This window comes from Rhea pennata, chromosome 2 (assembly GCF_028389875.1).
Source record: "Rhea pennata isolate bPtePen1 chromosome 2, bPtePen1.pri, whole genome shotgun sequence".
NCBI lineage: Eukaryota > Metazoa > Chordata > Aves > Rheiformes > Rheidae > Rhea > Rhea pennata.
The window spans coordinates 160,021,019-160,047,537 of record NC_084664.1 but is presented as its reverse complement, the minus strand read 5'-3'; the positions used below and the strand labels follow the sequence as shown (position 1 = coordinate 160,047,537).

At 39.8% G+C, this 26,519-nt stretch overlaps 1 protein-coding gene across 17 annotated transcripts in view; it reads left to right on the top strand.

Annotated features, from left to right (window-relative positions):
• PTK2 (protein tyrosine kinase 2) overlaps positions 1–26,519 on the top strand; it is a 187,424-nt gene that overhangs the window by 20,468 nt on the left and 140,437 nt on the right. For all 17 annotated transcript variants that reach the window (XM_062570687.1, XM_062570686.1, XM_062570682.1 and 14 more), the window contains one exon: positions 20,484–20,510. The gene's annotated coding sequence lies outside the window, so the exon portion shown is untranslated. The remainder of the gene's footprint in view (positions 1–20,483; positions 20,511–26,519) is intronic.

The following is a 26,519-nucleotide window of genomic DNA, read 5'->3' as shown; positions in this document are numbered from 1 at the left end:
TGTTGTGGTGGTAGGCTCTTAATTATACTTGTAAGAGGCGAATGCAACCTGTTTTATTTTAAAAGGCAGATGAATTCTGGTTCACTGTAGCTAATCTGTTCCACTCTATTAGTGTGTTACTGCTCTAAAAATAGATGTAAAGCTCTTGGGGGTGCAGCACTATATATGTTCTGAAGTTACTGTAGTTTGATATTACCATGAGAATACTTCACTTATTTAGCTACTAGTATATAATTGTCCTTTCGTCCTGTATTTTGATAAATGGGCTAAAATCCGCACTGCCTGTTAGTGTCTGCAGGAAGCACACAAGACAATGCTCTGGCCTAGCAAAATTTCTAAAAGCAGCAAGATTCTCTGAATCTACTTGTAAGAAAGAAAACAAGAACATTTTCTGAATGTGACAAAGCCACCAGAATCCAAAGCAGACCCTAGCCTTTCCAAGACTTGAAAATTTCAGTTTCACCTGTAAACTCAGTTTGATGTGCCTGGCTTCCCGTTATCCTTTATGGTACTGCCTGGTGTTCAGCGTAGCTTCTTCGGTAGTAATTGTGGACAGTTGTAATGAGTGTCCCTATGCCAAAGAGATTACATTCCAAATATAAAAAAGGAAAACTGGTGGAGACGAACATACTGAGAAGTCATAAAATATTGTGGGGGAAAAGAAATACTGGCCAGCTCGATAGACAGCAGGCACAGCAAACGACAGCCGAGAGATTGCCAGGGCTGGTTTGTGCACCCTGTAGTAAGGGAGAGAGCCGGGTTATTTCCTGGCAGATGATCACAGAGCTCCTCTGAACAGCAGTACTCTCAAATATACTTCCTGAAATGAATTGTAGTCAGCACTGCCAGACATGCAAGGAATTTTGCTCTTCAGGAAATTCGGGGTTTATAAATACTTGTGTAATGCTCCAAACTGGACCTTGTATTCCAGCTGAACTGAATCAGTTGGAAAGATTACTTGCCTTCCTCATTTCTTGGCAGCCTTTTTCATAAGTTCCAGTAAAATATATACATTTTTTTTCCTCCCCTCTTCCTTCTCTCCGGTAGTTTCACTTTTGGCTCTTGTTCACTTTTGATTTGCTAAAACCTCTGGATGATTTTCTGTGGAACTTTTCTCTTGCCAGTAATTTCATCTCGTGTACGCATTATTGGTTGTTCCTACCTGGGGAAAAAAGCTGGTGAAAATAATGTGAGATAGCATTAGGAACATCTGAGTAGTAAGATACTACTACTTTGCTGTTTAACTATTTGTAAGGCATGTTACCAGTTACCATTAACAGCCAGGACAGATAATTTCAGACTAGCCTAATTCCCCTTTAGATGCTTACAGATAATTTGTTTAATTTGTATCCTGTTTCTTTGGGACCTAAAGGTGCATAATTCTTTGTAATGGATTGTAATTCTTTGGATGCTAGTTTCTTTTGAGAATTTAATGTTTTGGGTTTGTTTTGTCTGTGTTTGCAGTTGAGTAGAAAATACTTCTAAAGAGCTTTCTTTTGTTTGGTTAGTACTCCTATGCTGCTTGCCCATCTCTGTTTAAGTCCCAACTGAGTGACAGTTTTGAGCCAGTAGGTTTATGGACTTGGTGTATACCATGTTGACTGTTATGTACAGCAGTGGTAATAATACTTGTGTTTTCATGTGCTTGAATTTCATGAAAAGCACTTACAGCTGTAGGAGCTGACAAATTGTGGTTTCTTCTTGATTATGGTCTTTACCTAAAGGGAGCTTTGATTGCCTAATGAAACTTGTGGCCTGTAACTGTTCAGATACCAGTGAAGTACCACCCTCTCCTTGATAACACATGGAAGTCGTTTTGTAATCTGTCCACTCGCAGCTATGTTATGAAAGATGCAGAGCTAAGCAAGACCCTTTATTTTTTTTAGAAGTCATTATTTTACTAAATAGTGTTAGGCATGTAGAAAGGAAAAAAGGGCACTTAGGCTTGTCAGCAGGCCTCCAAGTTTGGCATTCTAGATTGTGGTTGTATTGTAGGCAGGTGGTGGTGTCATCACTTCCCTCTTTCAGGATCAGTCCACTCAGTTTAACTTTCAGATAGGATTCAGATAGTGTCATGGTAGGTGTTTAAGGTCCAAAGAAATTGGGACAGCTGCAATCATCAAGCTCTTTGCTCTGCGGAAATCATTTAAAAATAAAAGGAATGAGCTAAAAGAAATGTTCAAGAAGAATGGTAGGTTCTTTCTAATAACATTAATATGAAAGATGTATTTTGGTGACTTTCTCCTGTTTCTGGATATCCCCTGCATGTCAGCTGCATGCAAGTCTGCATGTATGAGAATAACACCTAGCAGAGGTGTTTTTGCTTTATGGGTTTGTGTGCTTGTGGTTCTGCCAGTCAGAGCGGACTTTTCCCTCTTGTGTCCAGCAGAGAGCCAGCATTTGACCTTGGAACCAGTTGGAGTTTTATGTTCTACTTCTCAAGACAACTAGTTGCTAAGCACAGGGCATGTTTGTCCAGTCTGAGCCCTTATGCTTCCAGCTCTGCCCAAAATGCTAATACTAGTACTAATACTAGCTATCTCTAGTTCTTGAGGGGAAGAGGGAATGATTTTCTTCCTCCCTGCCTTCATCTTCTCTACTATCTGTTATGTGAATGTAAGCAGACAGTGAAGAATAGGACATCTGATGGTGATGGTGGGGAAGTCTGGGCTTCAGCTCAGAGGTTCCCAGTTGATAAGGCTTGAAGAGGAGCCAAGCTAAAGCTACCTGGAAGATTTATGAGAAGGATAGTGTTGGGGAGTGGGGAACATACGTATGTGCTGTGAGACTTCACATCAGTTGCTTGCAACTTTTCTAGAAGGAAAAGGATAAGAGTTAGAGCTCTTACACAGAATTCAAAGTTCCAGAAATGGGGGGGGGGGGGACACACTGAGTTGTTTCATATTTATTTGACCTTGCATTTGTTGACAAACATTTAACATTTTAAACATACTATAAATATAGCTCTTCCCTTGGAAAGGAGAAAGAATTGCATAAACAAAACAGTAAGTTATACTGCTTGATATACTGCTGGTATCTGTATCCATAGCACTGACAGCAGAGAAACCTGCATAGAATGCCACTGCTGACATGTAATAACAGAATACAAACAGTATGATAATATGGGTCAGATATTGCTGTTTTAGCTTTTCTAACTAAAACTTCCATGTGAAGGTGTGCTTGTACAAAGAAAATTAATACAGTGGCTGTATTCAGAGATTTAGGAAGTAGCTTCAGTGAGGAAATGCAGGAATCCTGGAGTGAGTTTGATGTTCGTATTTAGCCTCAAACACTTTTCTGATGCAATTTTAGTGTTCCCTAATTCTCAGTTAAGGGGGAAGATGCAGAAGTATTTAGTTGGAGAAAGAAAGGTTGCAGTCCCCTATTTCTTAAATAATCTCATCTTCATTCAAGTTCCTTGCTTGTCTTGTGGGGTTTTTTTTTTTTTAGGAAAAAATATTTTCAGCCCTTGAACTTGTATCTGAACTATAAAATATTTTTGTCAGCAGAAATTTTCTGTATTCTTGGGAGTCGGACGGAGTTTAAACTAGTTACTTTAGGATGAAATTTTCTTCCTCTTTCTTCAAAATACTTTTTGAAGAGGAGTTTGCAGAAACTTGAGAAGACTTGGAAACCAAATTATTGGAAAGGCTGTAAGCTTGGCCTCCAGTCTGGATTTTTTTGCTGTTATGAAGGTTATAGTTAGAACAGACTGAATGACAAGAAAGTGAACAAAAGCAAGTCTTTTTGTGTAGGTGTAAGTATAACTTTTTGACTGAGTCAGATACACAACAACAGAGGAATTCAGCAAACTTACATATTCCATTAATCTTGATTTTTATTTATTTTTTCCCCTCACCTCTGCAGCATCTCTATTTGCTGTACAGCTGGTCTGGTGAGTAATTGAGGCCATATCGAGTCTGTTCATGAAATCCTGAAGTTGTTCCTCTGATAGCTTTGGGGATTTTTCTTTTATTCCTAATGTTCCAAACCTCTTATCGTTCAAGTTGCATAAAATGTTTTTTGAAGTGAGGACATGTTTTGATTTGTCTAGTGAGAGCTCTCAAATTTCTGAAGAATGCAGAGATTTGAAGGAGGGAGGCAGTCAGAGATGTGAGCAGCCCAAGGGCAGAAAAACCTATCCAGGCATACTCTTTTCCCTGGAGAAGAAAGAAAAATGAGGGGGGGGGGGGAAAAAATGGGATTTGGATTTTTTTGATTGTACAAGTTGTGGTATGTATGTATTTTACTTTAAATGGGGTGATGGCTTACAGATTTTTTTTTTTTTGTTAAAAGCGTGGGGTATTTTTTAAAAAAGTGGAAATATTCATAATGTGTAGTTGTTGAGACTTGGCAGTGTATGTATATTTTTTTTCACCTTGTGGTTTGTAATATGTTCGCTTTGTAGATAATTTGTTACATTCTTAATAAAATGCCTAAATTAATTGGAAATTAAATATTGATTTGTGCATTGTTTTTAAATTTTAAAGCTTTTCTGAGTGGTAGTTAATTGATCTTGACTCCATCCTTTAATACATGGTGGTTGTCCTGAAAGCAAGACATCTGAATTACAAATTAATGTATTTTTTGAAAACCTGTGGTTCACATGTTCTTTAGCTGATTTCACTAACACAAGACCAGATCATTTTGCTGAGCAAGTGACTCTAAAATGCTTGGTGTAAATATGATGGGAAAGTAAAGATAAAAATAAGAAATAAGCTACTGCTAACAGCTTTCTTGTTTGAAAACATGAAAATGTTATCTGCTTACATGTCAAACATCTGGAAATTCCATGTTTTTTCATCCACCGTGTTCATCTCGGGCTATTCGGTTTCCCAGAGAATTCAAAGTCGGTGTTCAATTTACTGGAGCTTTCTGTAACCAAACAGAAATTTAGTATTTTGCCATTAATCAGGGCTATAATCCAGTCTGTAAATGTTACCAAATCTCACAGATCTCTGCTCCTTCAGTCTTCCAAAACATTCATCTGAATTCAGGAAATTGTCATATGTTAGGATTTGTTTGGAATGGCAGCGTTTTGTCCCTAAATACTACATTTTCATGGCTATCGTGCAAGGCCAAGTGAGTTTTTCTTCTTTATTTTTCTTTTATGCACTTAAATATACCGTTGATGCGTGTTGTTGTTTTGCTCTTAACCGGTGATCGCGTTGCTAAGGTTGCTTGCCTTTTGTTGGAGTGACATATGTGCTTCTGGGCGAGGGTGGGGGAGAAGTCCGCCAGGGCTCTGTGCTTGGTCATTATGTGAAATTCAAAAGCCCCCCAGAAGCTGTGAGAGAGGACAGCTGTTCAGTTCAGCTGTTTGAAAAAAGAGCTACTTACTACCTGGAGATGTTGTCTCTGACTTGGGTAAGCCGATCAAGTCAAGATAATGCGATGAGATTGGAAAAACGGAGTGATTCCTTGGGAAAGCTGACAGCAGCAAGGAGAGCTGTTTCAGCCTGCGGGCGTCCGGTGCAGCCGACCGGCTCCATCTGCCTGACCAGCAGCCTGGGAGGAGACAAGGTGTCCATCCAGCAGTGGTCTGCCCGGGAGGGAGCGCAAGTCCTAGGAACCAAAGGTTTTATGACAAAACCACCACATTTACTGTGCCTTGGCTGGAAAAGTAACATACTTGCTTTTTGAATGGCTGTTTTGGGGGCTTGGATGGCTGTTTTGGGGGCTTGGATGGAGGCGAGGAGGGGGAAATAAATAAGGAGTTGAGTCCTGTGGAAACAGTCTTGTAAGCCTAAATGCAACAGAGAAACTATTTAGTGTGGCAGAGTCTAGCTCTGTATTTCTGTGTCTTGTGGAAGAGGTGGAGGAGTTGAAACTTTGTCTCAATATTAACTTATTTTCTTAAACAGTCAAACAGGAGCTTTTTTTTTTCAAGCTTGACATAGGTCGGGTTATAAAAGAAGGCCCAAACTTAGGTGTTCTTGCGTTTGTGTTAGTGCTTTGGAAAGGAGCTGCAGAGTGAGTCATGGCTCAGTTCTGTATGCCTGGCCTCGAAGCTGCACTTCACAGTGATTTTTTTTGAACAGTGTTCAGTTTTTATGTAGACTTTAGATTTTGGAGTAGTATGCAATTACCAAACCTATTGACATTGCCTAATGTCTGCAGACAGATGTGAAGACGTCTGAATTTGAAGGTTGGACCTTCCCCCCTTTCCCCCCCCTCCCCACCCCCCGAAATCTTGCTTTTTTTGGTATCGCTTTTTCTGAGGCAACTCAAATGAGTTTTAGCCTGTAATCCTGTATCACTGGGATGAGTGGTTTTGCACATGTATGTTGTCTGTAAGAGGCGTTTTGGATCAGATAACACTATTTTTTGCCTGCAGAGAAACTTTTTTGGGTGAAATGATTACAAGCTAAGGTGTGTTCCCCACCCTTGCTGTTGCCTTTCCCCTCTCTCCCAGCTGCGTTCTTATGAACGGCAGTGCTGTCCAGCGTTAGCCTGTTTTTCTTAATCACCCTATTTAGCACCACACTGAGTCGTTCATTTATGTCTTAGGCCTGCTTTTTAAATTTGGAGATGTTTTTCAGGCATTTCTTTGTTTTCCCCTGCCATGGCACAAAGCGAAGCGCTCTTCACAGCTGCTGGGTGCAAGAATAAGTCTGAAAGCATGTAAAAACCTTTAATAAGGGGATGGCATTTGTCTGGCTAAATACTGGTGACTACATGGTTGGTACACTCATCTGAGCCACTCTAGACACTTAGAGTAAATGCTGATTTGTTCAGTGGGATTGAGGGAGCAATTAATCATTTTCTGATGCGAGTTCCTATCTTTAGGAACTGCCCTGGGGATGGAGAGTCTTAAGGCTGCGTACTTCAAGAGCAGTACCAGCTATGGGGCTAGGAGCAGCTGTGAAGAGTTGGTTGTATGATTTTTGTTATTTGTTTATTTTTTAGCTGTTGATTGATCGGGGAGATGAATAATTGCACTGCAGAAAAATATTTAGTATACTTTGAGTCTAGTCTAAAAGGTTCTGCTTGACTGCAGCTTTGGCTTAAGGAAGGCCTTAGGGCATCAACAGGCCAGTCTAGCCAGATCTAGTACAGGGGTCTGGAAAGCTCCTGCCCTGACGGTCCAGTCCTCCACTTTCCTGGAGGACTTGACAAAACAGACTGCAAACTCTTATCTGCTCAAGGCCAACTTGGGCAGCTTAGCCAAATCTTGCGAGGAAGCCTCTGGGGTGGGGTGGAGGAGTTAGGCTGTTCACGTTACTTTCTGGAAACTCAGAAGCTTAACTTGAAAAAAATCTGACCATCCTCACTAGGCTCTTGCTGGTGGACTAGTGTGAAGTAGCTGTATGAACTGAACTCACTGGCCTTGAGCCAGCTTGTTGGCTACCAGGACTTGCTTACAAGATCTGGTCTTGCTCGGTGTCCTCCTGGTGCTCTTTCAGTCCTTTTTTTTTTTTTTTTTTTTTTCTTTTTTTTTTTCCCTTTCCTTTTCCCCCATCCCTGCAAGATTCTGTTGAAAGCTTTTGCGCCTGGAGAAGAGGCCATGTGAAGTCCTTGCCTTGAGTTTTGTAATTTGCAGCCTCACTCATTCTTCACAAGCATAGGACAATAAATCTGTTCTTCAAGTCTAACATAATCACCTTATTATTTTTAAGCATGACTTTGGGAGTTTTTTACTAGCATTGAAGCGGTTGTGATTTATCTTGCCTTCATTGCTCAAGAGCATTTTAACATTTTCTGAGAGAATATGCTCGGAGCCTTTCTCCTGTGACCAGTAGGCAGGGAGAAGCGAGAGAAGACTATCTTTGTGGGAGTAACTTCTAGAAGATTTCTGGAATGAAGTAAATGTTTGATAGCTGATAGTGCCTTTTGGTGAGCAAGTAGAGGGTCATGCTCTCCTCTCCTATAGAAGGAGAGGGAAACTCCCTACACTTGGACTCATGACTTCTGTGATTCAAGAATTGGAAGAAAGGAGATAAATGGACCTCAAATTGCATTCATTTGGTGACAGGGATGGCATCTCTGTCATTTAGACTGAAAATAATTCCTTTGTTCTTTGAGTTTACTCTGGTTTGCCTTGAGCTCAGTATCTGGTTATTAAGGACTGGTGCACTTTTTTCACATGTGCTATAGCTGACAAAGTTGAAATTATTTCAATTCCAGTTCTATGACATGTTTTAGCACATGCAACCTGAAATTCCTTTATATTTTCAAGAATGCTTAATTTGAAGAAGAATAATGAAACAGCAACTGTGCTAGAGCTACACCAAGTAATTGTCTGCTTCAGTTCTTTATTTTTTATTTTTTTTAATGCTTATCACTGTAAGATGCATGTATTGAAGTTCCTGAAATACAGCTCATGCAGTAGAGCTAGATGATTTTGTCTTAGAATAGTTTAGCATTTTAAATCAAATTTAGTTTTATGCCCACTCTGAACTTGAGTGGATCTTGAAACAGCTTGCACTGAAAATGGATCTCTCGTAGTAATTATCAGAAATTTGATTTAGAATGTTAATCTGGACCTTAAACCACTTTATTTCTCTTTAATTTATAATTTAGGCTTGATCTTGAATGAATTTTTTGTTTTGTTTTTGAGCAAGTTTTATGATGCCCTCTCCAGCAAGTGGGGGAGGTGGTTGTGGAGAAGAGATATTGATGGACTTGATGTTGTCTCTATAGCATTCTCTGAATTTTAGTCTTTAGTTTTTTAATTATAAACATTGCATATGTACTGTCTGTAATTTAAGGAGAGTAGAAGACAGTTACCATCCTGAATAACTGTAGGCAGACATGGTGCTTTGTGTATGATAGATTTGATAACTAAATCAGAGTATAACAGGTATAACTACCCACTTCATCATGTTACTGAGGTGTTACAAGTACATGAAACAACTATTGGTTTGTTGTTTATAATCCTTATAACTGAGCTGAACTTTTTGCTCTCGCTTTTGTTAAGATTCAGTGACATCTGACTTTCCACTCCTTAATCAACTCAGTCAAAATAAACCTTTTTAAATTGATCTTTCTTCCACACCTGACAAATCAACAGAAAAGAGAAATCTGTTTAGAGAATATTCCTTAAATAGTTTATCTTTGTTTGAAACAGCAAAAGTGGTGAACTGTTGTTCCTATTTCAGGCAAACAGAATGCTAGGGTAACCAATAAACTAAAATATTAGTGAACAGTTTGAAAAGATTCTCACTGAGGCTATCCTTGTTTAGGGATATGTTGTGGTGGCTTGTTTGTGCTGCTTGACTTCATGTGCAAGGAGGCAAAAGGTGTTCCACTGACTTCAGTGTAGATCATGGTGAGCTCACAAGCAAAGGGTGTCAGTCTGTTTTGTAAATCATGTTCACATATTTATCATCAAGTTTCTGGATGTTAAATTATGTTAAACACTGTGTACAGTTCTTCTGCACAAGTAGTACAGACATTCTTTTGGAAAAGGCTTGTTTTATTGCCTTTCAGCAGTTGAATGCTGAGTTGAAAGTGTTTGTGTTCTCCTTGGCACTCATCTTTGTGGTCTTACTTTCTGCACAAAGGTAAGAATTCATTTGTTCAGAGTCCTACCTACCAAATATGCCTGCATAATTAGTGTCTTTGTGGACTTTGGACTTTTTCCATTTATCCTTCCATGACATCCATGATTCCCTTATTTGTTCCAGCGCATGTTGCAGCTAACTTGCTGGCTGATAAGGAGTTGTTTTGTCAGCAGACTCAATTGCACAAGTGTGTATATACTATATGATCCTATTGCATAAATGGAAAAAGCTGTTAGTGCAATATTTATTTACTTTACAAGCAAAACAATACTGTTTCTAAACATTCACCAGCAGAAAAAGTAAATTTCAGGCTGATTTTTGAAATATTAGATATCCTTTGTCCTGCAAAAATTAAAATATCTTTTCTAGAAAATCATACCAACATACAAAAATTATGGTAGACTTCAAAAATTCACTTTAAAATTGATGTGTAACAAATGCTGCTCGACCTTGTATTGATAGGTATTCTTAAGAGTTACTAAAGGGTGCAGTGATTTAGCTAAGGACGTAATGAGCAGGCTTGTGAAGGGTATTCTGTCAACGTTCCCTTCTCCACTGCTGCCCTTAGGATGGACCTGTTAATTATTTGTGAAGGTAACTAGTTTTACAGCCTGGAAGGCAGAAGCCTTCAAATAGTCATAGCACAAATAGGGCCCCTGGGCTCGATGCGGGAGAGCAGAGCTGCTGCTGGGAGAACTCTTCTGTCTGGTCTCCAGCGCGGTCTTCGTAGGGCAACTTTTTTGGGGCCTTGCCTTGTGGTATTTTGATGGACAGTCCAGTTAATTCATATTGAACCTAGACAGGTTTGAGTAGGATTGCAGGCTGTGGTCATCTGACAGGGTCTAATAGGGACCTTGATTTTGAACGGGTTCAGTTCTGTGACTCACTGGTTTATTATCCTGGGTTTGGCTTGGAATCTGCCCAGGAACTGTGAAGTGTATTTACTGCGAGTTATCTTTGCTAGCCTTTCATATGCTCCTTGGAATAGTATTTCCCCAAATTTGGTATTTAAAAAAGAGAGAGAAGACCCTTGCTTATGTGGGAGGCCAAATTTGAGTTAGCTGCCAGGAAGGTAAATGCAATTAGAGCGTTAACTGGAAAAAAAAAAAAAAAAACAGCAATTTTTGTAAACACAGTATTGAGTCTACCGAATGCAGAGTTTATAGCAAATCTGACATTTATCTGTCACCTAAGATGTAATGAATCTTAAATCTTTCTGCAAGTATTTCTGGTGGTCTTTAATCTATTTTATGCCAGAGGCAGAGAGAAATAATGCATTCAATTTTGTCAAATTAAGTTTTTACTGGGCATTAAATTGATTAAATAGAGCAGGAGATTAAGGAGAAAAATACTCTCTTAAATTACATTTCAAGGCTGATAGAATCTTAATGATGCTAAGCTGAAGTTTTTCAATGGGCTCATGGATATGAGAAATCATTAATCATGGATGTGAGACTCGTGATACGACCGCCTTCGAAATAAACATATTTGACTTGCTTGTGTTGCTACCGTGAGCCACGGGTGCGCTCAGGAGTCGCTGCAGACGGAATAGGCAGGTTGCGCACGTGCCGTCTTGTGTCAAGCCGACGGGGTCTCTTGTTTGATCATGTTCTTGTGGAGAACAGCCGTGTTGGGGGTTTTCCTGTTACAGGAGCAATGATGTCTTTTGAGAGGCGCTCGCCGATGGCTACATGACAGAAGCAATTAGGAGAAGAAAGCTCGTGTTGTGTGCTGAAGTTGTGCTCTCTGCTGTCTTGTTCCCCCTCTTCTTTCCCCCCCCCAATAGATTACGTTTTCATCAGTCATTTCTCTTGGTTTCTTTGTATGTGTGCTTCTGTAATAACAATTTTTCTGCTGATTCTCATTACCCTGCGTTGCCTTGTTTCTTCTCTGACAAATGGTCTGTTCAACCTAAATGGTTCTTGAAACGATCTTCCTCTCTTCGTGACCTATGTTTTAGAAAGCTTTAAGAAAAAGATTTAGATCAGAATTCTACTTGGAGTCCTAATCCTTCAGACTTTTACAGTAGTTCGACACTTGAAATCCGTGGCCCTGATAAGAAGCATAAGACTTAGTGAAACCACAAGGTGGATGCAGGAGACTTTCTTTACGCCTGTAGTAGTAAACTTATTGAAAGTATGTCTAACAGGCTGCACGTGTCCTCAGTTTTGTTGTGTCTTACACTGTTAGACTCATGCTGTCATATCTCACTATTGAGAGCTGATTTCAGGACTCTGTAGCTTTGACTACAAATGCTGTAGGCCGTATGCTTATGGAAATGGCCAATTATTGTAATGACCAGGAATTTAGCTTTAGCTGTACCCAAATATTTTTCTCCATCTAACACTAAGCATACAGCAGCATTCCCATTAAGAAGAAATTTCATCTTGCTTATTGGAGTGGATTTCTAGAACACACAATTCTGCGACTGCCGTCAAGCTTGCTTTTGTAGTATTCCCATTGAAATCAATAGAATTTTTATTCTATTTGATTTTAGGCACTAGGTAAGTTAGTCTTTTCATGAATTTCAAGTATTAACAGTCCTTTTTAGCAGTCCTTTTTTAGATAACTACAATATATATGCTAAGATGATAATTATTTTACCTAAGACTTCTGGCAAATTACTTTCTCGTTAGATGTGTGTGTTCACTGAGAAACTATCTTTTAATTTCTTTCCCTTCTCCTTCCTTACATGCAAGTGCCAATGATTTATCTGCTTTGATCTTCTTTTTGCTCATCTTAAATATTCTGTAACTTCAAATGAAGAAAACTTGAATGCTAGTGTCTGAAAAGCTGCAGTAACAACAGAATCCTCGTGTGGGCCGTAACCATGGAAATTGCATCATTATACAGTGGCAGAACATGAAGGGAAATGATTCTCCCAACTTTTTAAGAATTCCAGTCTTAAATATTGCAACAGCTTTTTTATTTCTTTTCTTTTTTTTTTTTGGAAAGAAACTTCCAGTCTTTGTGAGTCTGTTACTGTAATCCTTAACAGCTCATCCTTAAAAAAAAACAAGTAAGCAGCCTGTTTCTATATGGTGCTCTAGGGTCTGTAGAGCCACTGTACTTTAGTGTCAAGTATCCATGCCTGAATTGCTTTCTCCGGATTTCTGTTCTTGGTTATGTCTTTGATTTTTTTTTTTTTTTTTTTGCAAGGATAAGGCTTCTACCTTGCAAAATACCTGGAAAATGTGTGTGTGTGTTTTTTTTTTTTTTTTCCTGAAGTATCTCTATTTTGAGCTCCTGTCATATCTAGGAGTGCAAAACAGCTTTACTGGCATGCAATGATAATCTTTATTTTAGTACAGGAACTATAAAATCCTGTCACCTCTAGAAAGTGGGTATAGCTTCTGGTGGAACATTGCGTGTCACAATTCCATCATGAAAAATGATGGGGAATTTAATGACAGCAAGCAGCACCAAGTTGATGGGTTTTTAAAGTACGCCTCTAAACCTACTGCTTTTTAAGAGCCAGTGCTCTGTAATGCTGGGGGTGTGGGCACGTACAGAGCACGCTTTGGTTTCCCTGTGCTTGCCCGAGGGCTTGAAAAGGAGCTTGGTAAAATGTCGCAGGGTTTCGGTTGGGGTTGCACAATCACAGTGTAGACCCAGCGCAGAAATGGCCTTCCTTAAATGTCTTGAGCAGTTCCTGGACTTGTATAGGTCACGTCTAAAACTTGTGTCTGTTCTCTAGCGGGACCGTTTCGGCTGCCCTCTTCTGAGCCTTCCTTCTGGTACAGAGCCCAGAAGAGCACACAAGGGGCGGATGCGTTATGCTGGGGTTGAGTAGCAGGTTTGCATCTGCCATGTTTGTCAGCTACTGCATTTTGAGCTGACCATCTCAGAGTCATTACACGAGTTTCTGTCCACAGCTGAAATGTGGAAAGTGGAAGTGTTAAGTGCAGTGAAGTTATTGCTCAGAATACTTCTCCCTAGATGCGTTGCTTCATGTTGATCCATTTTGAAGCTTATCTGCTACCTTTTGATAACGTGCTTCATTTGCGACGTCCCTCTGGAATTCCCGGCCGCTATCGTGGCGTTTGGCTGCCCTTAGCACTTGCAGGCTTGGAGATCTCACTTATCTGTTTCGTGATGCTGAATAAAAACAGTTCTTGGGGGACCTCACTCCTGACTCATCTCTGTCCATGCCTCTTATCCATGCAGGTGAAAGAGAGAGAGTATTTGTGTGTGTATATAATGAGGATAAATTCATTAACATAAGAGCTGGTCAGGTGCTGCGTGTTCCTTTATAAAATGGGATTGATTCCCCTCCACCTCTGTCAAGTGAATTTTCAGTAATTTTCTTGCCACTTTTTGTTTCCTTGAATTGTACAATAGCTCACATGACAATTTTTTTCATTAAATCTTACTGTTTAATATGTCTTCTCTAAAATTTGGCTAATGGTAACTGGATAAAGGGCCTCGTGGACATGCTCAATAATGAGTAAATGAATTTAAATATCTTCTAATTCAGGGCAAAGTTCAGATCAGATTAAAAAAGCACGTGGATTACACTCAGCATCTTAATTAGAATATAGATTTTTAGATTAAAAAAAAACCCTACTATTTACCAATTATATTCCAAATGGTTTCAGAGGAGTATTTTATTCAGTGGGGGAGAGGAGATTGCGATTGGAAGCTGTTGAAAGACTTTGGTAGATGTTATAAAACACGGCTTTTGTTTTAAAATTACAGAAGGTGGGAAGCAGGTATAAACAGAAGAACATGACAGTTAATTAGCTGCTGATTTGTCAATTTGTTGTCAAAATATAAACTGCATATATTCCCAAGATACAGGGTGAGTTAGCTGACTCTGACAGTTGTGCTGCTGTAATGTCATGTAACACTCGTCTGTGTTCAGGCTGATCTGAAGTATATCAACCCTTCACGGTGCTCGGTGATCAGAGCGTGAAGGTACCTAGCATCTAGTTTATTAACCAAACATAATCAGAAAGTTGATCAGTTGATCCGCTAATTTTTCAGTACCTTTAGTACTGTGTTGCTCTTGTGATTAAGGAACAGCAGCTAGTGTTAAAAATAATAACCAGCAGTTACACAGAGGATCTCAAAATGTAATATGAACAGAGCATCGTTCCTGAGCAGGGTCTCATAGCAGTTAATTCTGGGCTGTTTGCTAGTTAACCTTTTTAACGGACATAGATCATAGAGCAGCCTGGATCTCCTGTGAGGTTGGGTCATAAATGAAGAACGTGTGGTTTTGTATGTTGAAGGTCTTTTGATCTGGCCGAAGGACAAAAAACGTTGGGAAGTTTGGTGGATGGAGGAACCCAGCCTATAGCCACCCCCCTTTAGCTTCCCAAGGGTAATGAATGAAAATTTGCAATTTGTGGTGGAGATTCAGTTGTCGCTGTGCCTTAGGCAAATGTAGTAAGTATGTCAATAGAAGAAAAAGAACTCGGTCTAAGGAAGCAAATGATATTTTCAGTGCTGTTCTGATCAGCTTACAAATGCTGCATTGCATATTTGGTGTCTGCATGTCAGAGAAGTTCCTAAAAACAAAACTAGAGTTCAAAGACTTGTAAGGATGATCAAAGGTTAAGAAAAATGTACTGTTACACTGAGACTTCTGGTTCTCATTCAACGTAGTCAATATAAGAAAAGATTTGACTTGAGTCATTCCTTAAGCTAAAACTGCAGTAATGGGAAATAATATAATAAAAAGCTGTTGCTGAGCTGGATAAAGCAGAAATAGGTTAGGTTTACCTTAGAAATAAGGACTTCACTTTTATCAGTGAGGAAGACTACATAGCAGTCTAACTAGCAGTTATGGTAGATTTTACATGGAAACCTTTTAATTGTACTGTGGTGCTTTTTTATTATTCTTTTCCTCTCCTCAGTCTCCTTTTACTTTTTAGCAACTTCTCCACGGAGGGTGGAAAGCTTGCTGCCAGAATGGGTTTAGGGTAGGATGCATAGTAGCTCCATATTCAAGGACCTTCCTCAATAGATAAACTGGAGGATGTGTTCATGATCATCTATCAACAATGTTGTAATTTTACAAAGCAGCTTCTTGAAAGGTGGTTTGTGTTTTTCTGCTTAATCCTTTGCTCTTTTCCTCTTAGTGTAGTCCGCTGGAGGAAGTGAGATCTCAACTCCTTTCAAGACTGGAGGAGGATTCGGCAGCCTTTAACCTGCCGAAGAATCGTAGGAAGGGAGGCTTCTGGGTTGTTGAATCTCACCTCTAAGGCAGTGTCCTTAAGCGTCAGTCATGCAGAGACTAAAAGCTGAATACTTGCACGTATTCCTGAGCAATCTGAGTCCTGAGATGTGAGTAGGAAAATTGCCTTCTGTGTTGCAGCTGTGATTCAGTTGGAAGGCTTGCTGTGCTGTTGAGTGCCATGTGTTACTCTGCTTCCTGGCGATTGTGGTCTGCGGTTCTCAGAGTGCTGCTAGCCTTTATTACTGTTAAGAGCAAGAGGTTGTTTCTTGAACCGAGTATCAAGTTCATTTCAAGAGAATACTATTAGGCTGGAGACAACCAGTTGCTGCTGCACCAAACAATTAAATTTCATGTGGGCTGCTGCTGACCGCAATTCTGGACAAGGACCAGTGTTGCGGACTGAGTGTCAGCGTGAGCCTCTGTTGTCTGCGGAGCCATGTTCTCGTTTTACCTCGAGGTAGCAACATGAAGCGCTCAAAATATTCTTGTTTTTGATGGTTAGCTGTTACTCTTGGAAAGCAAGATGTTAAATTATGGCTCCATTTCCAAGAAAGCGTTTGAGGAAAACCTGCAGTGTAAAAAGCATACTTTCACAAAACCAGATAGCGGGTTACGGGTATGTGGATGCCTCTTAGTTGCTGGATATCGTAGGAAAGGCTGTTTGTGGCTGGATCCACAACGTCTATGTGAGGATCTCAGCAGATAGAGAAGTAATGGTGGTAGTATTCTTTCTTAACAAAGTTAATTGTGTTCTTCAGTGAATTCATGCAGAGAACTGTTCTATTTGGCAAGCTGTTTTGGCTGAGGAGCTTCTTTGTTTTGTAGTGCCTCTAACATTGTTACAGCTCTTTTCAGGTTCTCTTTTTTTGTCATCTGTGTATAATATTACAGAAACATTGGTTGCAAGGGACCTTTGGAGGTCATTTGCTCCATCCTCCTGCTGTTTCAGATTAAAACTTCTTCTTTTCAAGAACTAGACCATCTTTACCAGGCATGTGAGAAACTTGCAGAGTATTGTCCAAAAAAAGTATTTTTCTTTCTACCTAATCACTAGCAGTTTGTTCCCTACTTCAATAGCATGGTAAGACATACAAGAATGTAAGTGCAGAACATGACTGAATCCTGGAAAGTATTGGTAGAAAGAGAAGAGCATGAAACAGGAGTTGATCAGATACTTTGAGGAACTGTTTTGGAACAGATGGGAGGTGAAGGTTGGCTTATGCTGGGCAGCTGTAAACGTGGTTTGTGTGATAGGATTCATACGTGTTCAGGAAATGAATTTCAGAAGTCAAGTCGGTCCCCAAACCTCCATCAGTTGAGGGAATTCTTACCAACAGGTAGACAACATATTGTAATGAGCATAAATTCTCAGCTGAGCAGTATTGTGAGGTGAAGAGGTTCCCACTAGCCATATCACTCGGAGAGCAGCCGAGCCGCTCCAGCAGGGCTTCGGCGCATGGCTGTGTTTTGATCTGAGGGTGTTGCACAGTCAGGGGCTGGCACCTTTGCAAGTGCCACATCTGGCTCTGACCTCTGCTGTGCTACAGTGAGTAAATCCACTCTGCTGCCGTAAGCGAAAAATGAAAAAGGGAGAGAGGGGAGTGAAAAAGTGGTGTTATAAAATGTGACAGGTTTGCACAATGAAGAAGGCAAGTATGTAAATCTATGCAAATCTATAATCTGAAATGAGTGCCTAGCTTAAATGCATATGCCAGTCCACAAAGTTTTTTTTTTTTTTTATGTTGCTAGAATCTGTTAATATTCTTCAGTGTTAGATGGCAAGTGATTTGGCAGTCTTTATTAAAAATATTTTTTGGAAAATAAAGCCAAGAAGCTTCAAGCTAGAGAAAAGAGATCTGGGAGGGAAGAGGGGAGACCCAAGGTAAGAAATACTGTGGAAGTCAATCTTTGAAGTTGGTGCAACTCTGCAATTAAAAACGTGCAAGAAGCTAGTGAACTATTAGTGAACCTATTGTAGTGGGTATGCAAATAGTGAATACAAAAGATGCACAGAATTGATGATTTTTGTCTTGGAATCATATCATCATTTTTAATGCTTTATTTATGCTATTATGAGTTGCTGCTCTGTGGTGGTTGGTGTATTCCACAGAGATGCATTAGCCTGTAAAAGACCTTATGCTTAATGGAAATCCTTGAAAAATACGATCCAGACAACTTAAGTGCATTTCTGCAATTTTGAGCAGGCTGCTGTGACCTTCAGGCTTCAATCTCTTTTGTCCTTCTCACTTTTAAATCTAGTGTGTGTGAATTCATTTTAGGAAACAGTCTTCCTTATACTCGCTTGTGTTAGAAGAACATGTACTTGAAGGAAACCACATTAAGTACCCTTGTCCCAGAGGTGTAGCATCTCTTCAGTTAATGCACTTATGAAGCTAATTTGAAGTGGAACTTGGAAGTAATAAATCATTATGGTTGTTGACTAAATAAAGCAACATACCTTGTAGGTGCCCCACTTGGGTAGGTCCCAGTGAAGTTCCAGGGATTTGTGTGACTGCCAGTGCCTGTTCACAGAGAAATCCTTGAGGAAATAGCAACTCAGGCACCAGGCACAAACACCAAAATGTGAGCGATTCCTCCTTAACTTAAAAACTGTGCGTGTTTGAACAACACGCCTCCCCTGAAGGTATTAGAAATTGCATGACTAATTTCATAGAATACAAATTAATATTTTCTGTGTATCCATGTGCATATTACAATGTTCTTATCTGGCGGTCATGTTTGTTAGTGTTTTCTTAATATGCATAGGCACACTTAATAGTCTGATTTGAGAGTAATAAATGCTGTGATATAAACTTTAATTATACCTCAAAACTTCATATTTTTACTGGAGCTTGTAGTTGTTCTTTATAGTAAGTTAAATTTTTCAAGATTCTGTAACTGTTAGTTTAGTTTCCATCATAGTAGAAAAATTAAAACCAGCCATGGTATTTTCTACTTTGAAATTTCATTTTAGACTTTTTTAAGCTCAAATGGATAAAATTGTTCTCCTGCTTGTCGCAAGGACATAGAATGGTTTTTTTAAAACACATCAAAACGGGTGTGGAAAGTATCAGAGAAAGCTCTTACGAGCATGTAAGCCAACAGAAGGACTCAGCGTTTCTCTTGAGTCATTTAACTTTCGAAGTTAATTGTTACTGCAACATATTTTTCTGCCAGAACAAAGACTTCCATATCTATACGCTGCTCTGCGTTCTGTGCAGAAACTATTGCCGGAGACAGCTGGAGGCTTTTCCTTCCTGCAGCTCAGGCAGCTTGTGCATCTTCTGCCTGTCTCTCTGTTTCTACTGGCTAAAGGCATTTTCTAGTACTTAACCCGGTTTTGCTTGTATAAGAAAGCAGCCTGGTGAGTTTATCTTTTTTTAATAAGTGTAATTTGTTACCCTTAATTTCACGTGCTTAGCCAAAATGAAGCGTGCAATGTTTTCGGGGGGGGGGGGGGGGGCGGTGTTGAGGTGTCCTCTAAACTAAAGTTTAGTTTTGAAATTTCTGGTAGGCTGCCTTTTTAGAGATTTATTTTGGATGTAATTCTGTTCAATAGTCAAGTTCCATCAGACACAGAGATGGAATATAAATGAAACCAAGCAGGATGTTTAGTGTCTCCCACTACTATCTGCTAATACTACTAATCTGCCCTGTTAGTCTCTGAAGCTGTTCCAGTTCTTAAGCCTGGGGGTAAAGTCCGCAGAGTCCACATGGATTTGTACCCAATACGTTGATTTTTTTTTTTTTGGTTGCTCAGCGTTGGATTAAAAAAAAAAATCCAAACAACTATACTTCTCTCCGACCTATTTCTTAGACTTTCTTATTTCCTTACTCCTTTCCTTTTTTCTTCTGTTTGTTTCAGCTATTCATCACCTTCTCCGCTAGTGTCCCCAGTCCTAGTCTTTATCAACTTTAACTCTTGATTCCTAGGTCTTTGTGGGTTTTAGTGTTTGTTTTGTGTTCCCACTGACACTCCAAGCCCCAGTTAAGATTGCATTTGACGGAAGGAATATAACAAGCTATAGCTTGAAATATATGCAATATATACATACCTACAACAAGGAATATAGTAAGTTGGAATGTAACAAGCTATAATTACTTTTTAAGGGAATCTTAAGGCCTTTGTATTAATGTCTGTCATTCCTGAGGATTTAATTTTTAGTAGGATCTATTTTGGATTGGAAGCAGTGACTTCTTGGTCCCTCCTGGAGGCAGATGCTCTGCTGTATCTCAAGACAAACTTGGCATTTACTGTAAAAATGTTAAGTAATAGTCAGCTTTACCAAAGTAGGTTTTCTTTCTTCTAATTTTACTTCTCATGTTTTGAACTTATGTGTTTGAAAGCTTGGCTGCCTCTAGAAGGTTTCAAGAAAAAATAAAATAAAATAAAAAAATAATAAAATAAAAAATAGAAGAAAATAAACAGTATTGTCCTCTTGTGAGCAAGCAAAGACTAACCTGCTCTGAAGTTACATGAAGGATGATGATGGCAAAATCTGTATGTGCCATTAAATTAGTGACCTGCATTCTGCTATGATAATTACACATATATTGCCTGGCAGTATAACCTTTATGCTTCAGTTAGGTAGGCAAAACATTAACAAGATTATGAACAGGGTGAGACAAGGAAACTGCTTTGGATTGGCACGTGGCATGCCCCGCAGCTAGCAAATTGCTTCAGAAAATGTGCTGTATTAAGCAAGTACAGCCTTGCAGAAAGGTGATTAGCCTAAACACAATTTTAAAGCTACTTTTCCTCTGTTTCTAAATGTGTTTCTTTATTTTTCCAGATATTTCAAGACTTTCCTTGCCAGCAGGTAAGTTCTCTTTTTTTTTTTAATTTTTTTATTTTTATGTCTTGATGTGACAGCAGGCAGCTTTTAGAGGCTTGCTTGTGATACAGTAATGTTTTTATATAATCAGAGTATTAGTTCTTGCTGGCACTGTTTTGATATCTGGCCATTTTGGAGACCAGAGTTAAGGCGAGGGAGAAAGCAAAACCTGTTGAGATACAAGCACTTTCCATTTAAATCGTGCGTTTTGACAAGGGAATGAGATAATTGAGATACAAAGATATGCAGTTGTTAACTATGCATGTGATACAGTTAATGTTTAAAATAACCCAGCACAGCGTGTGATAAAGCTGTCAAAAGAACAGATCGGCAACAGTCACAACTAGTATTAGTGGTGAATCAGAGGGGCAGTGCGCGAGGAAATGCGGAGGAGTGCTCATCCCCGGTGGTGGGGGAAGGTGACAGGCAGGTTAACTTGCCCAGGGGGGGGGGGCGAAAAAAATATATATATAATAAAAAATATTATAATACTGCTTGAAATACTATCATTAGTAATAAACATCATTAATCTGTGCAAATTAGCTTGTGCTGTGGTGGCCCCAGGAGCTCAGAATGACAACGTGTGCTTTTCGCTCTTAGTGGCGTTTTATCCGCCTATTCTCCCAATACATGTAATCAAGGGAAAAAGTCACTGTTTGTAATTATACAGCAAGTTCTCTGTTAACGAAGCTTCTCCAGAATGATGCTCACAGTAAGCTTTTACTTGAAGCTGAGCAAGTTTCAGGTGAGATCTTCATAATCAGGCTTGCTGCTCTTGCTCCCTGCTGTGTTGGTGATTTTTATTTTTTTTTTTTTTGCTCATGTATCTGTTTATTGCTTATTACTGAAATATGCTTCATATTAATCTATAAAATATCTTTTTACAAGTGAATATCTGAAGTATTGACGGTACTTAGTTGCTTTGAATCTGCCGGGGGGAGGGGGTAGTTATTTTTCTCCAAAGGGAAATAAAGTACCAATTTTGATTAAAAGCTTGGTAGCTAGTGTGTTGTGCAGTCTTTCCAAAAGAACTTTTAAGTGACTCTTCTTGAAACAGTGAAGAGCATGCTAACCACGAAGTTGTTTTCTGGTAAGAAAAAATGGTTTCAGAATCCTGAGCCATTGTCGAGAGGCAGGTGCTTGCGGGGAGTCTCGGAAAAATACGTGTTTGTCTGGTTTTTAGGCAGGCCGAAGGAGAGATGCGGAGCGTCTTGTTCTTCTGCAACTAAAAATAAAGGTGCATGATAAAACTTCTGAGTTTCCATTTGGGACCTGAAGGATGGTGTTTTTTTTTTTTTTTTTTTTTTTTTTTTTTTTTTTTTTGACATGTGACTCGAATTCACGATGAACACCTGAAATCTGATTGCATCAGAGCATCTTCCCAATTCAAGGCTTGTTTCAGGTTGATTAATGACCTCTAGCTTCAGTGTGTTTGGGGTAGATGGGGGGGAAGATGATTCCTCCTCCCTCTTTCCCTTGCTGGTTCCCCTCCCTGTCCTTCCTCTGTGACAGGAGGACGTGGTAGCTGGATTAGTGGTTGAAATATGCTGCCTTCTCGCTGTGTGTGCATGAGTGTCCTCAGGATTTTAGGGGGCATTGGGATTTTAGCTGTAGTGCTGAAGCAGAGAGGGCAAATATTCACCCTACGTCTTGATGTGGTGACCTGTGGTAAAGCAGTTGGCTTTGCATATAGGGTAGAAATGCTATATGACATAGCTTAACCGTATCAGGCATTTGGCAGTACTGGCTGATAAGCAAATTAAGGAAACTTGTTTTAAAAACATGCTTCTAATGTATTGTGCGAACAGAAGGGCGTATCAAATGGGATCCCACTGAGGTGGCTTGGCCTGTAGTGTTACAGTGTTTTCACTAATGACCATGATGACAGATTTAATGCGCTCATTCAGTCGACAAGCAGCTCCCATATAAAAAGGTTACAAGCACATTGGACGATAGGATTAAAATTCAGGCTGACTTGATGAATTGCAGGAATGGCCAGGATAAAAGATGTAATGCATCTGAATGAAGACAAGGTTTCAGCTTAGCTAGGAAGCTTTAACTGGTGCTGTTTTATCTTCAGAACTCACATTTGCAATAAATAGTATTTACGTATTTCAAATTCTGCAGGACTTTATTTCCTCTCCTTGGTACCACTTTTAAAAATAATTAGTAGATGCCACTAGGCAGGCTCTCACGGCTGTCACCTGTCGTTTACTACTCTGAATCTGCGTCGTAACACACTGTTTTTAAGCATTTGAAGACCTCACAGTAGCAAGGAGGACACTTCAAATGGTCTTTGCTATAGTGTCATTGAGATGAGACTAAGTGTAAATTCTGTTCTTTGTAGTCAGTGGCCTACAAAGTCCAGAACGCTTCCTTTTCCCTTTGCGCAGTGAAATCTTAGTGTAAGAGTGACTGTGCTGTTGAATGCATTAGTGAATTAAGTCATTAGTTAGATCATCACTCAAGGGAGTTATCCTACATTAATCTGTATCGCTACTTTGAAGTCTATAGGTAACTCGGGTTTTTACTGCCTTTGAATTGAGGCCGTGGATGTGAGCATTGTGAATTTTTTGGAACACAAACCATTAGAGGCTTGGAGGGCAACTTGCTAAAGTTTTATCATTTCAAAGACAGCTAGAGAACGTGCAGTACTTATGTCTGTAAGTGAAGTTATCTTTGAACAGCAATGTGTTCATAGTATGCCTGGAGGGAAGGAAGACTAGTTTGCTTTGGTAAATTCAGCTGAATCTCATCCGTGGGCACTGTTGCATTTAGCAAAATCCAGGAGGGAATTACTTTTAACCTCTGAATTTTAAATGGATCTGGCATGGTAATGTGTGTGATATAGCTGACTTTTTCGTTGGCCTTGGTCCTTTGTTGTGGTCCTGTAGTGCAAATGAGTGTGTGTTACTAGAATCAGGAAGCAGTAGAACCAGGAGGCTACACTTAGGATCTATAGTAGATTGATAGAGGAAAACTAAAAGCAAGCAAAGTTCAGGATGGCATGTTTTCAATCAGGAATCTCAATCGTAAGTACCAAATGGGGACCACTCTCAGGTCTTCATCTGCAAAGCTGTTCTGTGACCCCTCAGCTCCCAGTGTGTCTGGGTGCCCGGGGTAGCTCTTCCCCCAGCGCCAGATGTGGCATTTCCTGTTGTTGACCTTCCTGAGGCTCCTCTCTGCCCCTTTCTCCAGCCCCTCAAGGACCCTTCAAATGGCAGCACAACCATCAGGGCTGCCGGTCACTCCTCCTGGTTCTGTATCTCCTGCAGATTTGCTGAGGGGCCCTTGGTCCCATCATCTGGGTCATCATAAAACAGGTGTTGCTCTCCTACTGCAAGGTACGGAAAAATGAATAGAGAAAGTGTTGTCCATGTAGCCTTAACTCCAGATATGCAGTGTATTTAAGGTCTGTTTTTCTGTGGATTCTTTTGTGCTGTACAGCCTATAATTTAGATAGGTACCCTTCACGCAGTCATTGTTATCTTGAAATGTTAAATGGGTCTGGCACCAGTTCTCACTCATTTGGTATTTAAAATAAATAAAATTGAAGTGCTACACCTTCAGCTCAGACTGGAGAAGTTCTTCTTCCTGAATTAAGAATGTGTCCTTATTCAGTCTTTCATTAGTGTGTCCTGCCTGGGTGCTTACAGGAAGTCTGCTAGCGATCCATTTAATTAAATCAGATTCATCTCCCTGACACCTGCCACAGAAGCATACTTTCTCAAAAACATCCTTCTGCTGCTTTTTCTTCTTACCCAGTGGATACCAGGTGGGTGTTTAATGCTGTGATAGAGCTGAATCTTCTTCATCTTAAATTTACACCTGCCTCTCTGATCAACTTAAACATTGCAAATGGAAATGCAACGTAGCTTTTCAGGTTGTTCACGCAACACTGACTAGAGTGAAAGAGGATGGATATTTTCAATGATGCTAAGAGACTGAAAACGAAAAATCAATTGACTAATTGTCAGGGGAAGTTGCAACGTGAGAACATGACAGAATGTTCACTTTTCTAGTGAATCTTTCTAGCCTTATTTTGGCTGCTCTTTTCTAACCTTGACCCCCAAACTAGGTATTTTGTAGTTAATCTGTCCAGAGTTCAGTAGTGAAGTGTTAAGTGCATGCTTTTGATAATGAAAAGTTAACATGTAATTGGCAAGTTTGGCTTATGTCATAGAGCTCATGTCAAAGATCATGAGGGATACTAAACTTCGTAAAATCCAAATAGCTTAGCTCTGTTTTCTTTTTCCTTTAGAAAATGATGTTCTTGTTAGTTTTCTGCTATTTGAAAGTTTTGCATTAAACTTTCCATGGAGAGGTCTCAGATTTTACAGGTGGTTCTTACAAAGATTACATTATCCACCAAATGTAGCTGATGCATAGAGCAACTGCTGTACTTAGTGCCCTATCTCAAACACAGTGGAGTAGCTGAGGTTGGAAGGGACCTGCAGAGACATCCTAGTGCAACCCCCCTGCTCAAAGCAGGGTCATCTAGAGGAGGTCGCTCAAGGCTGTGTGCAGTGAGGATTTGGGGAGTCTCTATCCTTGCAGATGTCCAACCTCTCTGGGCAACCAGTTCCACTGTTCAACCACCCTCACAGTAAAAAGTGTCTTACTACGTTTAGGTGGATTCCCTGCCCCTCCTCCCACAGTATTTCAGTATATGCACCTTGCCTCTTGTCCTCTCACCAGGCACAAATGTAGAGGGTCTGTCTCCATCTTCTTGACACCCTCGTGTTTTGGCAAAGATGCTTTTTACCTGCTTTGTAAGATGGATTCAGACCCCCCCAAGCAGTCCTTCATCTTCAAAGCAGGTGGTCTTAAAACCCCAAACCCTGTTGTCAGCACCAGCTGTGCAACCCATTGGTGTCTCGCAGGGTCTGTCCACTCCCCCTTGAGCCCTTCTCAGTTCTGTGAGAAGGGGCAGAAAAGGATAAATCCTTGTAGAGAGTCCTGGTATGCTAGGTTAGGCTTACGTGCTGTTTTCAGAGTTAAATTGCTGTTTAAGGAAAATATTTAATGATTTGCAGGAAAGGCTGTGCTCTGTCAGTGACCATTAGTTAAGGTGGTAGTTCATCATTCTGTCCTAAAGGCTTTTCCTTTGCATGACGCTGGTATTGAGTTGGTAATGCTTAGAGAGAGCCATGGCACTGAATCAAGCAACCCACTTTAAATGCTGCTAGAGCCAACTTTGCGCACTTTGAGATCGGTTCAGGACACAACTGGGTTTGGTATCGCTCAGGAAATACAGCCTTACGTACACTCTATTTTGAAACAGAAGAACCTCTATTCCTCTTGTTACAGAGTACGGAAAGAAAATGGACTAATGCAATGAGGAAACATCTGTGAGTCTCTTAAGATGCAGGATGGCTAGAAGTTGCTGCTTTTAATTTAAAAGTTTGGTTTGATAGAGGTCTAGAAAGTGAAGAAAACTATAGTAAGCCTGTGTATGCAATCATATTTTTAATTTTTAACTTTGGCATCTATATTTGCATAATGCTACTGCTTTACAGGCTTTAAATGTGCCTTATGTGTCTCTAGACAGTCCAAAGTGTTACTAAACAGTAATACAGTATATGTATGCCTTTAGATCTAGTCAGTGTAACCACACCTAAATAAAATGCTATTCATATAAATCCTTTTACAAGGGATTCTTAAATTTTGGTGTGTGCAGCCAGTAGTGTAAAAATGTAGATTAAACAGTGATTATTTGCTCTCCCAAATGTGCTGAGCTGAAAATTGAGGGTTATGCTTGGGACCTCGGTCTTGCACTGTAGGTATTGTCATTTGGCTACTTAATATTTGCTTGTTGCTGCAGGAAAAAAAAAAAAAAAAGCTTTTCTCATATTGTTGTGTTCTTTGACTATATTGCTACCCCATTTTAGTTAGCTATTAGAGGTTACCCCCTAATATTTTGTTGATATGTGCACTATTGTGGGGGATAATTCTTGCTCGCTTGTATGTGATAATCTGATAATAGAATTCCGG